At 44.7% G+C, this 12,379-nt stretch overlaps 1 protein-coding gene across 1 annotated transcript in view; it reads left to right on the forward strand.

Annotated features, from left to right (window-relative positions):
- gypc (glycophorin C (Gerbich blood group)) overlaps positions 1 to 12,379 on the forward strand; it is a 92,401-nt gene that overhangs the window by 26,020 nt on the left and 54,002 nt on the right. The gene's annotated exons all lie outside the window — the stretch shown is intronic.

Genomic DNA, 12,379 nt, shown 5'->3' on the forward strand with positions numbered 1-12,379 from the left:
TGCGGGGAGGAGCACAGTTAACGTTTCGAGTCCGTATGACTCTTCAACAGAACTAAGGAAAAATAGAAAAGAGGTGAAATGTAAGCTGGTTTAAGGGGGGGTGGGTCAAGTAGAGCTGGATAGAGGGCCAGTGATAGGTGGAGATAGCCAAAAGGACAAAGAGGTGTTGAAGGTGGTGATATTATCTAAGGAATGTGCTAATTCCTTAGATAATATCACCACCTTCAACACCTCTTTGTTCTTTTGTCTATGACATCTTTTGGCTATCTCCACCTATCACTGGCCCTCTATCCAGCTCTATTGTCCCACCCCCCCCTTAAACCAGCTTATATTTCACCTCTTTTCTATTTTTCCTTAGTTCTGTTGAAGAGTCATACGGACTCGAGACGTTAGCTGCGTTCCTCTCCGCAGATGCTGTCGGACCTGACTGACTAAGATAAAAGCAAAAAACTGCGGATGCTGGAAATCCAAAACAAAAACAAAAATACCCGGTAAAACTCAGCTGCGTTCCTCTCCACAGATGCTGTCAGACCTGCTGACTGACTAAGAGCTCCCTCTAGCACACTGATAAGAGTTCTTGAAGCCAGATAAAGATAAACACTGATGATTTTTAAAAAAAAATAGAATACTGCAGATGCTGAAATTATGATAACAGTGTTGGAAATACTCAGCAGGTCTGGCAGCATCTGTGGAGAGAGAAACCCAGTCAATGTTTCAAGTCAAATATGACTCTTCAAGTCATGTTGCTTCCTTTAGGTTATAGGCTTGGCTTGCAGCTCAATGCAAAAACTAGAATCTTGATCCCAGATATACATGGTTACAAAACACAAATGCTAACTTTGATTTAAAGTTGGGGGCTGGGAACTCCAGTTCCCAGTGAGCCATGGGCCTTTCTCACATGGGTCGGCTGGGAAATGGCCGCACATGCGCTGCTCATTCTCTCTCTGTCTCTCTTTCTCTCTCCCTCTCTCTCTTCCCACCAACACCCCCCCAAATATTCGGCGAACCATGGCAAAGTGCGTTTTGTTTTAAGTTATGGGTAGGACGAGGTGACAGGGTCCTGAGCCTGCCTCAGCTGGAATGGGGCCTGAACCCTGTGGTTTTCTCATTGGTCTGATCAACATGCTAACCGCCCGTCTCGCAACCCCCTCCCCCCGCCCCTTCATCATAGATTCTAGTCATTTCCCGACAACAGGTGTTAGGCTAACTGATATTTAATTCCCCTTTTCACCTTACTTAAATAGCAGAGCAATGCATGCAATTTGTCAATCGAGACAAATGGTCTCTGAGCTTTGAGAACTGGGGCATCTGCAATATCCTGGGATGGCAACGATCTAGTGCTGGGGATTCATTTCTATTTAGAGCCATAATTTTCCACATGGCTGTTATTTTGCATGAGCCCCTATCCCTGATCCGATATTAATTTCCTTGGGATTTTCCGGCATGCTCTACTCTTCCACTAATGACGCAAAGTTTGCCATTTCCTTTATTTTCATTTTGATGTCACCGTTATTAACTTTCCAGAATCCCACATGGCCAGACTCCTTTCCCTAATGTAATTGCAAACATTTTCTGTGTTAATAATGATATCCCTTTTGCAGGTTTTGTTTCACCCTCCCTTTTCATCGCTCCGATCTGCCTCATCACCTATTTGCTGTTGCTCTTTGTAAGTTGGTCACCAGGAGTTGTGACATTTTTTACATTTTTGTATGCTTTTTCTTTCAGTTCTATTTTTGTTGCCTGCCTCCTTGTGTCATCCTGAGCTGTTTATGTTATTCCTCTTGCCATGATGGGTATAAACTGGCTCTTTATCATGTCAAATTCTTTTTAGGTCACCTCCCATTGATCGTCTGCCTTTTTACCCACTAATAGATTTGTCCAAACTTGTTTTAATCCAGATTAGTTTCCCAATAATTTTAAATGGAGTTTACAGCATATATTTTTTTTACAGGATTGGTAGCCCATGGTGAGGAATATAAAAGAACATTGTTGGGTTGTTAAACTTAAATCTGTGATCACCCATTACAATTACAATACAGTGTATTTAAATAGTCTTCCTGCAACTTTAATTCTTAGGTTTGGATGTACACATGATAGAAGTAAGCTAAGCGGCACATGAAAGCACAATTCAATGCTAAGGCAATACGCTTTGTATTTCTAGGCTTCAACCTAATCTCATCTTTTGTGATACTTCATTCAGTGGGATTTTCCAGCTTGTTGAAAATGTGCTGGAAAGTGATTAAATGAATATTAACAGCAACTGCACCCCATCCATCCCTTTTGAAGATTCACTTCCACCACCGACACACAATGGCAGCAGTGTGTGTACCATCTGCAAGATGCACTGCAGCAACTTGCCAAGGCTCTTTCGCCAGCACCTTCCACACCCTGAACTCTACCACCTGGAAGAACAAGGGCAGCGGGTGCATGAGAACACCACCACCTGCAAGTTCCCCTCCAAGTCGCTTATCACCCTGACCTACCATTGTTTCTTCTTTGCCGGGGTGAAACCCAATAACCCCTCCCTAACAGCACTGTGGGTGTACCTACACCAGATGGACTGTGGGGGTTCAAGGAAGTGACTCACCACCAACTTCTCAAGGGCAGTTGGGGATGGATAATAAATGCTGGCCTAGCCAGTGACGTTCACATCCCATGAACGAATAAAAAAAATTATAAATGTTATGCATTATGCTTTTTTATATTGTTTACCGTTTGTGTAAACCCAAAGCTATTAAAGCTTGAAGTTGCACAAGATCTTTTAAGTTCCCTGAATTGTAATAACTTGGATTGTATCAGTTGCCTCAAGATGTTGTTCCCCCCCTTCCCTTTCATTGAAATATCACATGTTTAAAGCAAATTGCGTCACCACCCAAATATTTCAAATCTGATTGGTCCTGGTTTCACATGTAACCTACATATGCTAATTTACTAGATATCCTAAATGGGGTCTGAGCAGCACCTGTGAAGCCTGATCTTTCAAGCCATAAAGCACGTTATGTCCAATTTTAGATGCAGTCTAATACGGCTGTTTCTCCTTCCCTACCATTTCAGTAGGGCGGCACTTGCACTGGACTGCTTGTACAATGCAGAGATCCAGTTTGGTATTGAGTGCAATGCATGGAGTGGTCAGACTTAAGCTGACAGCCGATTCATGGGCCATTTCTGTTGATCTAGAATGCCATTGGCTCCCATACGGATCAATTAGTTCAGATGCAGCACAGGATATGTGCAATTGACTAAGCTCTCCTTTTTCAGTGCAAGGACACTTATCTACTGCTCTCTAAATAATACCGACTGCGAATTGTGCATTTAGTGTGGTTTCTATTGCAGCCAGTTCCACTTTACCACAATTGTGAGAAGGACGACATAGAGAGTAGGCTAGAGAGTGGAAAACTAACTCACAAGCCTGTTCAGGGAGGTTTGATGCACTAGTTGGTCAATGACCAAAAAATTAAGCCAGTTACAACAGTATTCTGTTCATGTGGCCACCATCTAACTGCAGAACAGTTTTTTGTTCACACCTGGTCTCTGCTGCAGCAGCACCACCTTGTTTATATGTTAGTTTACAATTGATAATGGAGCTGCTGTCAATGGTACAAACAATCTAAGTGCAGCATTGTCAGTCTTACTTCAGTTGGTAGAACTCTTGCCACTTGAGTCAGGAGGCTGTGGATTCAAGTCACGCCCCAGAGATTTGAACCTGATGCTCCAGTGCAGTACTTGGGGAGCACTTCATTGTTGGAGGTGCCATCCCTTTGGATGAGATGTTAAAGCTAGGCCCCATCTGCCCCCTCAGGTGGTTATAGATAGGTACAAAAAAAAAAATCCTGTCTCACGATTTGCATAGAGCACGGGGGCAAAGTTTAGCCTTCGCGCCACCCTCTTGCTTGGTCCCAACCTGTCCGCAATGCAACGGAGGAGTGGTGTAGGTGAGGCTTAGCGCGGCCTGCCCACCCGTGCTCCAATTGAGGCACTTGTGTGGCCAATTTTTGGTCACTTGAGGTCCGCTTCCCACCCATTCTCATGAAGCTGGCAAGATGGGGGGGTGGTGCGGGTTGGCATGAGAGTCCCTGGCAGGTTACCCTGCTTGGGCCTCCAGCAGGAAAGAGTTGAGCTCCCATCACTGGACCCCTTTCCCGATCAGTGCTCCTCTCTTTTTCCAAGCACCACCACCCCCCCCACCTCTGCCTCTCCATCAAGGCCCAAACCCCCCTCTCCACCACTCATCCTAACTGCAACATCCTCCCCCCCACTACCCCCCAACCCTGGAACTTACATTCATCCTGGTTCTGGTGCTGACTTGTGAGACTGTTTGTAGTTGAATAGCAGTAGTGCTCACTGCTCCCAGTGACGCTGCTGGGACTACAGCTGCCAGCCAATCGGTTTGGCCGGTCGGTCTCTGAGGAAGGACTTCCTTCCGAGTGAGAGACTGAAGTTTCGCCTTCAGGCAATTAGTGCTCCTCGGAGCATTAAATAGCTGAGGGACGGCCGACATCGGTGAGGATGCGTTCCACGCCAACTCTTTGGGCAGTTGTTGTGTTGGGGGGAACCCTACAACTCGTTAAATTCTGTCCCAGGCGCTCTGATCAACATTTAACCCTCAAATGACATCGCTAAAGCAGATTATCTGGTTGTTATCACATCGCTTCTGGGAGCTTGCTGTGCACAAATTGGCTTCCACGTTTCTTACATGACAACAGCGACTGCGTTTCCAAAGCACTTTATTGTCCGTAAAAGTGCCGAGGTTGTAAAAGGTGCTGTATAATAATTGGGTGGGATTTTCCGGCCCCACCCACTGCCGGGATCGCCCGGTCTCGCCGAAACTCAGTGGCCCCGGGGTGGATCCTGCCACAGCAGGGCTGGAAAATCCCAGCCATTGTGCCTGTTTTGCCCTGTTTACTCATTGTTTCAACATAACTCCCAGCAATATCCCCCCTTGTGCTCAAGGTTACCGGTTCAACATGATGTGTGACACTTGGATTTTGCTGTGATGCAATCATTCCTTATGTAAACTGTTTAGATTCCATTTTATTGCACTCGATAGAAACACTGGGCTGGATTTGCAGCTCTGAGCCAGGGATTGGGAGTCTGGAACTGTCTGGACAGTTCTGCAACCCTGTCTCTTAACCTGGCAGTGCCTAGCCTGGCGTATTTCCCTAGGAGCCGGGCGCAGGCTGGAAATGGGCTTGTCTGCCAGGGTGGGCAGTTTAGAAGCCCCACTTCCATCTGCCCTGTTCTCAAGGTGGGTGTTAAGAGTCCCTCACCCTCACCCATACCCAGGGTGACGAAGTGCCCCGTATTTTGACTGCTTGCCCCATGCCCCTTAAGGGGAAGAAAAACAAAAAATGCTGGAAAAGCTCAGCAGGTCTGACAGCATCTGTGGAGAAAAAGACAGGGTTAACGTTTCGAGCCCGTATGACTCTTCTTCAGAGTGAAGAAGAGTCACCTCCGATGAAGAAGTGTCATACGGACTCGAAACGTTAACTCTGTCTTTCTCTCCACAGATGGTGTCAGACCTGCTGAGTTTTTCCAGCATTTTTTGTTTGTGGGGTGTGTGTGGGGGGCGCATGTTGATCTGTGCAAGTGGCTGAGGAGGCGGCCTCCAGAGGAGATGAGGCCAGATGGAGATGTGAGGGGGTGTGTGAGAGAGAGAGCGGTGATGTCCCTTGAGCTGGCAGTGAGTGAGATGCCAGGGAATGTGTGACGGGCTCGAGTATGTGAGTTTAGAGTGATGAGATGGTTTCCTTACCCTGGCCACACAGATGAGATCATTCGCCCTCTTTCTGCACTGGATGGCCAACCTCTTCTGTGCAGCATTGGCACTGACCACCACTGCCACCGCCTCCCAAGCCGGAGTGGTGAGATTGCTGGACCTCATGCAGCCAGAGCGCGGTGGGGGGGTGGGGGGGGGGGGGGGGGCGGGGGGGGGTGGAGGACATCACGGTGGGCCTCCGAAAGGCATTCCAGTGATGGGCCACTGAACTCTTCTTGGCTTCCAGGGCCCTGTCTTCACTGGAGCAGTCCTGAGCTGCAAATATTGAGAACTGTGTGCGCGGCTACAGTTCAGACATAGTGCCCGGAGTGAGGAACCGGTGTGGTAACGGGGTGGCGGGCGATTCAGAGGCCACCCGCCAGTGAGGCGGCGTGATTCCTGTGGCTGCATAATTAACGAGGCAGGAAGCAGATGATTTGGTGCGAAAACTCACCATTGTAGCCGGCGGGTAAAACATCTTTTTGTGCGCCCGCTACAGCACTCACTGCAATTCTGCGATGAGTCTGCAATTCTGCGATGAGTCTGCAATTCTGCGATGATTCTGCAATTCTGCGATGAGTCTGCAATTCTGCGATGATTCTGCAGTGTCTCTTTGGTTACCTAGTTCCTAAGCTCCCTACTTACACTTCTCCGCCTCTCTACCTCAGCTTCCTCCTTTTAAGCCGATCCTTAGAATGACTCTTAGGTCAGATGACCAAAAGCTACCAAATACTTCCTTATGTGGCTCAGTGTCATATTTTGTTCCATAATGCTTCTGTGAAGTGCCCTGGGATGTTTCACGATGTTAACGGAGCTATATAAATGTAAGTTGTTGTTCTGAAATGAAATGGACAGACATATGGCAAAGGGAATTTAACATGGACAGAAGAGGTACATTTTTGTTAGGGAGAATGAAGAGAAATGATATGAACTAAATTGTACAGTTTTAAAGGAGGTGCTCGAACGGAGACGTCTTGAGGATATATGTACACAACTCTTTGAAGGTGGCAGGACCAGATGAAGAGGCGGCTTTAAAAATGTATGGTATCCTTGGCTTTATTAATGGTGGTATTATTTTGTGATTATTCCTTGCTGAACATTTTGTTTTGATGGCGCCCAACCAAAACAGTTAATGCCATGTTGGATCACCCTCTATAAAAAGAGCCTTGTGAAAATTTGGGTAGGAACAGGATTACAAGTTCTGAGGAGATTGTAGAGAAATATATATGCAGGACTATTGCTAATGCCATGGCATTTTTTTTTTTTTATTCGTTCGTGGGATGTGGGTATCGCTGGTTGGGCCAGCATTTATTGCCCATCCCTAAATGCCCTTAGTAGGTGGTGGTGAGCTGCCTTCTTGAACCGCTGCAGCCCATGTGGTGTAGGTACACCCATGGTGCTGTTAGGGAGGGAGTTCCAGGATTTTGACCCAATGACAGTGAAGTAACGGTGATATATTTTCAAGTCAGGATGGTGAGTGGCTTTGAGGGCAACTTCCAGGTGGTGGTGTTCCCATCTATCTGCCGCCTTTGTCCTTCTAGATGGTAGCGGTCATGGGTTCAGAAGGTGTTGTCTAAGGAGCCTTGGTGAGTTGCTGCAGTGCATCTTGTAGGTGGTACACACTGCTGCTACTGTGCTTCGGTGGTGGAGGGAGTGAATGTTTGTGGATGGGGTGCCAGTCAAATGGGCTGTTTTGTCCTGGATAGTGTCAATCTTCTTGAGCGTTATTGGAGCTGCACTTGTCCAGGCAAGTGGAGAGTATTCCATCAAACTCCTGACTTGTGCCTTGTAGATGGTCAATGTCAGAGCAAAGAAACCAACTGGCTTGGAAATATATAATGTATAAGACTGGATTTTAAATCGATTTTCTTTTCAAGAGCTTTGCGTGACCTAGTTACTAGGAAGCTCAAGGTATACTTGAATCAACTTATTTAATCTTCTGAGGAAATGTCTCAAGACTCTACAGAACAGAGGATGCACCTGGTCAATAGTGTGAATATTGGGGAAAATAAAGCGCATAAAAAGACCATCTTGTCTTTCTTTCTCTTTCATAGTCTGTGCAAAATGCGGCCCCAAGGAAGGTTTTATAACAATGCCAAATATATTGACTTTCCCTCTTTCTGTTCTTGATCCTCTGGAAGGAAGGGATGGCTTACTCCTTTCTAACATCCAGCTCCTCAAACCTGTTGTGCTATTCATTGAGATCATGATTGATCTGTGATCTAATGTTCAGAGACACAGATGTGTCTGAATGCTTTGGAGGATTTGTCAGAGATACAATCAACCAGGGCTTTCATCTTTCTTTTCTTACTTTCCCTTTTCATTCCCTGCAAACTCCCCGCCAAGCTAATTTTCTTCTAGTCTAGTCCTTGTGTGTATGTGTGTACCTTTCTTTCTCTCTCTCTCTCTCCCTCTTTCTCTCTTGATCTATCTATCTATCTATCTATATCTATCTATATCTATATATATATATTATTCTATGTAGACCTATTTCCCTGCCTAAAACAATCATACTCCTTTTCTCTCGATTGTGGAGGTTGACCTTCTCTAACCTCAGGCTCATGATAGCCCTAGATAACATGATATCCAGCTGATTTTAATTTGTTTCCCCTCTCGAGAGTTCTTAGACAAGTGTTTTCAGCCAAAGTTTCTGTTTTCTAAACAAAGGCGATGCAGTTGAATAGATCGAATAACCATGTTTTTGGACTGTTTAAATAGCTTTGGCTCAAGGCTAGTATTTGAAAAAGCATCTTTAAAAGACTGAGTTCATTGTCTGAAGAAATGCACCAGAGATGGGTCACGTCTCTGCACTCTAGCTTCAGGATGTTTGCAGGACTAGTCAGACAAGGAGAGTTTCCTGTTTTGTTTCATCCTAGTTTATAATGTGAAGTACAACGACTTTGCTTAAATGTAGGCAAACGTGCACGCTGAATGTTCTGGAAATGACTTTGCCTGGCTTACGTGAGAGTCTAAAAACATTTACCTCACAAAAAAAAAATTGCAAAATAATTATTTAAAAACTAACGTTAGTCATTAATTATCGTTTTGAAAGGAGGCAAACTGGTTTGTATGTCTCCTGTTGACAGGCTCTCCATAAAATTTATTGTTTTTATATGTTTTCTCAAGGTCCCGCCCTGATTAATTGGAAAATACTGTAATCTGTGGTGAACCTCTGGCTGACGTTGAATACTGTGGAAATGAATGATGTTTTTCAGCTCGGAAGGAATTTTGATCTGCTTTGCTATATTGCCAAAAATGAGGCAGGTTTAAACAAAATACGTCAGTTTTTTTTAAAAGAAAATTGTATAAAATGTTGCTGACCTTTAAACTGGTCTCATATGGATTCCTAGCGGTTCACTTAAATTAGTTGAAATATGACTACCAGCTCCTTCAGATAAGCTTTCAGTGTAGGACATTTAAACATTTGTGTAATCTAGAACTCAATGACTCAAGTCCCTCTGCACAGCCGTGACTAGCCTTCCAAGATTCTCTTCCTTGTCTTTAAGTCTCTCTCTGATCATCTCCTGCTCCATGTAGCTGCACTGATCTCTGTTCCCTCCACTCCACTGTTGAGGACTGATTTTCTCATCCTGTATAACTCTCCTCCCCGGAATTCTCTCCTCTAAATCCACCTCACATCTCTTGTCTTTTATTAAAACAAGTAAAGACCTTTGATCAAGTCTTTTGACTCTTCTCTCCAGCACCTTTCTCTCTTTTATCTGCAGTGTTCTCTACACTATTAATGGTCTGTCATGGTTACCTGCACAGTGCTTGTTATAGTTAGTATTATAAAAGCTTGTTAGAGTTAGTATTGTTGTTCATATTTTTTTAAAAGTCTAATTTTGATATCAGCCAATGAGGACATCATCAGGGATAAGGAATTTTACATGTACATATTTACCCATAATTTTTTTCAGCAGCGATGAAGGTATAGATCTGTTCACTAATGTTCCATTTTAACATGCTACAAAATATGCTTCTCCCATTTGTACCTATTATTCCTTGTGGGTAATTCAGTTTGTTGTGTGCAGCACATTTAATGAGTTTAATGAGTCATAAAAATACCAGGCATACTTATTGACGATTTAGACCAACCACTGTGTTAAATAGGCTTCCCTCAAGCTTCAGTCAGTAGCCATATTGGCTAGCTTCCCCCATTTACTCTATATTAAAAGAGCTATAAAATTCCCAAATTATTTTTCCTGTTCACATCTGGTGAACAGTGATTGTGTAGATGGCAAGTGAAGACTGGATTTGGCTCCTCCCAAGCTGAGGCCATGTACCAATGGGCACAAGCCAGCCACTGATACCTCATGCCCAAGTGATCAACTTTTATTGCCATGTGCCTATGAAGGTATTGGTGACTGTATTCGAGGAACAACAATCTAGTGCTTGCTACGGAGGAAGACAGAGAAAATCAAATGATACTCTTTTCCACTTGCTCATTTTAATTAGATAATTTGTCTCTTTTTGGGAAACAGTTCGGTGAACGACCTGAATTCCTTACTGGCATGGACAAGATCTTGCTTTTCTAAGTTCTCTCTCTTATTTATTCACTGAAGTATTTTCTTACTGTTCAGAGATAAAAGTTGGGCTTTGCCGACTGGGCAAAGGAAATTGACTGCATATAGTGTTGTTTTCCTTAGAACAGAGGAGGCTAAGGGGTGAACTCATTGATGTGTACAAAGTTGAGGGGCCTAGATAGGGTATACAGGAAACACATGTTTCCCCTAGCTGAGGGGTCAATTACCAGGGGCCATAGATTTAAGGTTATTAGTAGAAGGATTAGAGGGAACATGAGGAAAAACTTTTCCATGCAGAGGGTGGTGCACGTCTAGACTTCACTGTCTAAATTGGTGGTTGAGGCTGAAACGCTCAACTCATTTAAAAGGTGCTTGGATCTGCACCTGAAACGCCGTTACCAGCAAGGCTACGGACCGATGGGCTGAATGGCCCCTTTCTGCATCGTAACATTTCTGTGGTTCCGTCTTTATCTGCTCTGCATGCTGTGCCAGTTATCATTCGCAAATGGGGGTAAAGCACACCGCCATTCGTCAAATGTACACGTGTGCAATGGCATTTGTTGCCCTATTTATGAGCTCACAATCGGAACAACCAAATTTGTGGCAGTGGTGATTTACCTTCCCGATGTCCAATCCACTTGTTGTCCTGAAAATTGCCATGGACACGTGTTCAGCATCAATAGATGAAGTCAGGGTGGCAAATGCTCAGTCAGTAATTATACCGCATTACCAACACCTGCAAGGCCACACAGAAAGCTCTGAGCTCAGCTGCAAAAAACCTTTCCATTGTATCTTAGCCAACTAACTAGGAGTCTCTCATGCTCTAGGGCATGCATATGCACAGGAAAATCACCAAGGAAGTTTGAAAATTCAACAACTTACATTCCTGTTGCACCTTTAACATAATAAACATCCAAAGACACTTCATAGGAACATTACAGAACAAAATATGACACTCAGCAACGTACATACGAACATAGGAGCAGGAGTAGACCACTTGGCCCCTCGAGCCTGCTCCGCCATTCAATAATATATTGGCTGATTTGATTGTAACCACCCGCCTACCCCCGATAACCTTTCACTCCCTTATTTATCAAGAATTTATCCGGCTCTGCCTTAAAAATATTCAAAGACTCTGCTTCCACTGCCTTTTGAGGAAGGGGGTTCCAAAAACTCACCACCCTCAGAGAAAATATTTCTCCTCATCTCTGTCTTAAATGGGCGACCCCTTATTTTTAAACAGTGACCCCTAGTTCTATATTGTCCCACAAGAGGAAACATCCTCTCCACATCCACCCTGTCAAGACATCTCAGGATCTTAAAGATTTCAATCAAGTTGCCTCTTACTCTTCTAAATTCCAGTGGATACAAGCCTAGCCTGTCCAACCTTTCCTCCTAAGACAACCCACCCATTCCCGGTATTAGTCTAGTAAACCTTCTCTGAACTGCTTCCAATGCATTTACATCCTTCCTTAAATAAGAAGACCAATACTGTACACAGTACACAGCATCTTAAAGGACAAAAGCAAGATAGAAGTGGAAAGGGTTAGGGAGAGTATGCCATAGATTTGGGGCTACACAGCTGAAAAGCACAGGCATCAATGGTGGAGCGATTAAAATTGGGGATGCTGCTGCTTCTTGATTTCTCTGCTTGGTGGCAGGTCTGACCCACAACCATGACGTCCACCATGGAGGGCAAGGAGGCAGTCCCCAAATCCACCCCACCAGAATGGGGATCGAACCCCATGCTATTGGCACCAATCTGATGCACAGCAGCCATCCAGCCAACTGAGCCAACCACCCACCTCGCCCTGCACCTGCCGCCCCCCCGCCCCACCACCTCCAAGCCCCCCAGAAAATAAAGGCTGATTTGGAAAGTCATATGGCAGATGTTGAGAGGATCTGATATTGGGCCCATCCCAACCTTCGTTTGAGTTTTTGTTGTAACTGACTTGGATTTTGGTGGCCATTTGAAAACTCAAGTGTGTAGAAAATAGCACAGAAACTCAATGTAAGAGGAGTTGAGTTCCAAAAATTGAGCGTGGTTTCAGGGTTGTTGTTTAAATATGGAGCTCTCTGACCAAGGCGTGCTGGCCATTGC

The sequence above is a fragment of the Cetorhinus maximus genome, chromosome 11 (genome assembly GCF_964194155.1).
Source record: "Cetorhinus maximus chromosome 11, sCetMax3.hap1.1, whole genome shotgun sequence".
NCBI lineage: Eukaryota > Metazoa > Chordata > Chondrichthyes > Lamniformes > Cetorhinidae > Cetorhinus > Cetorhinus maximus.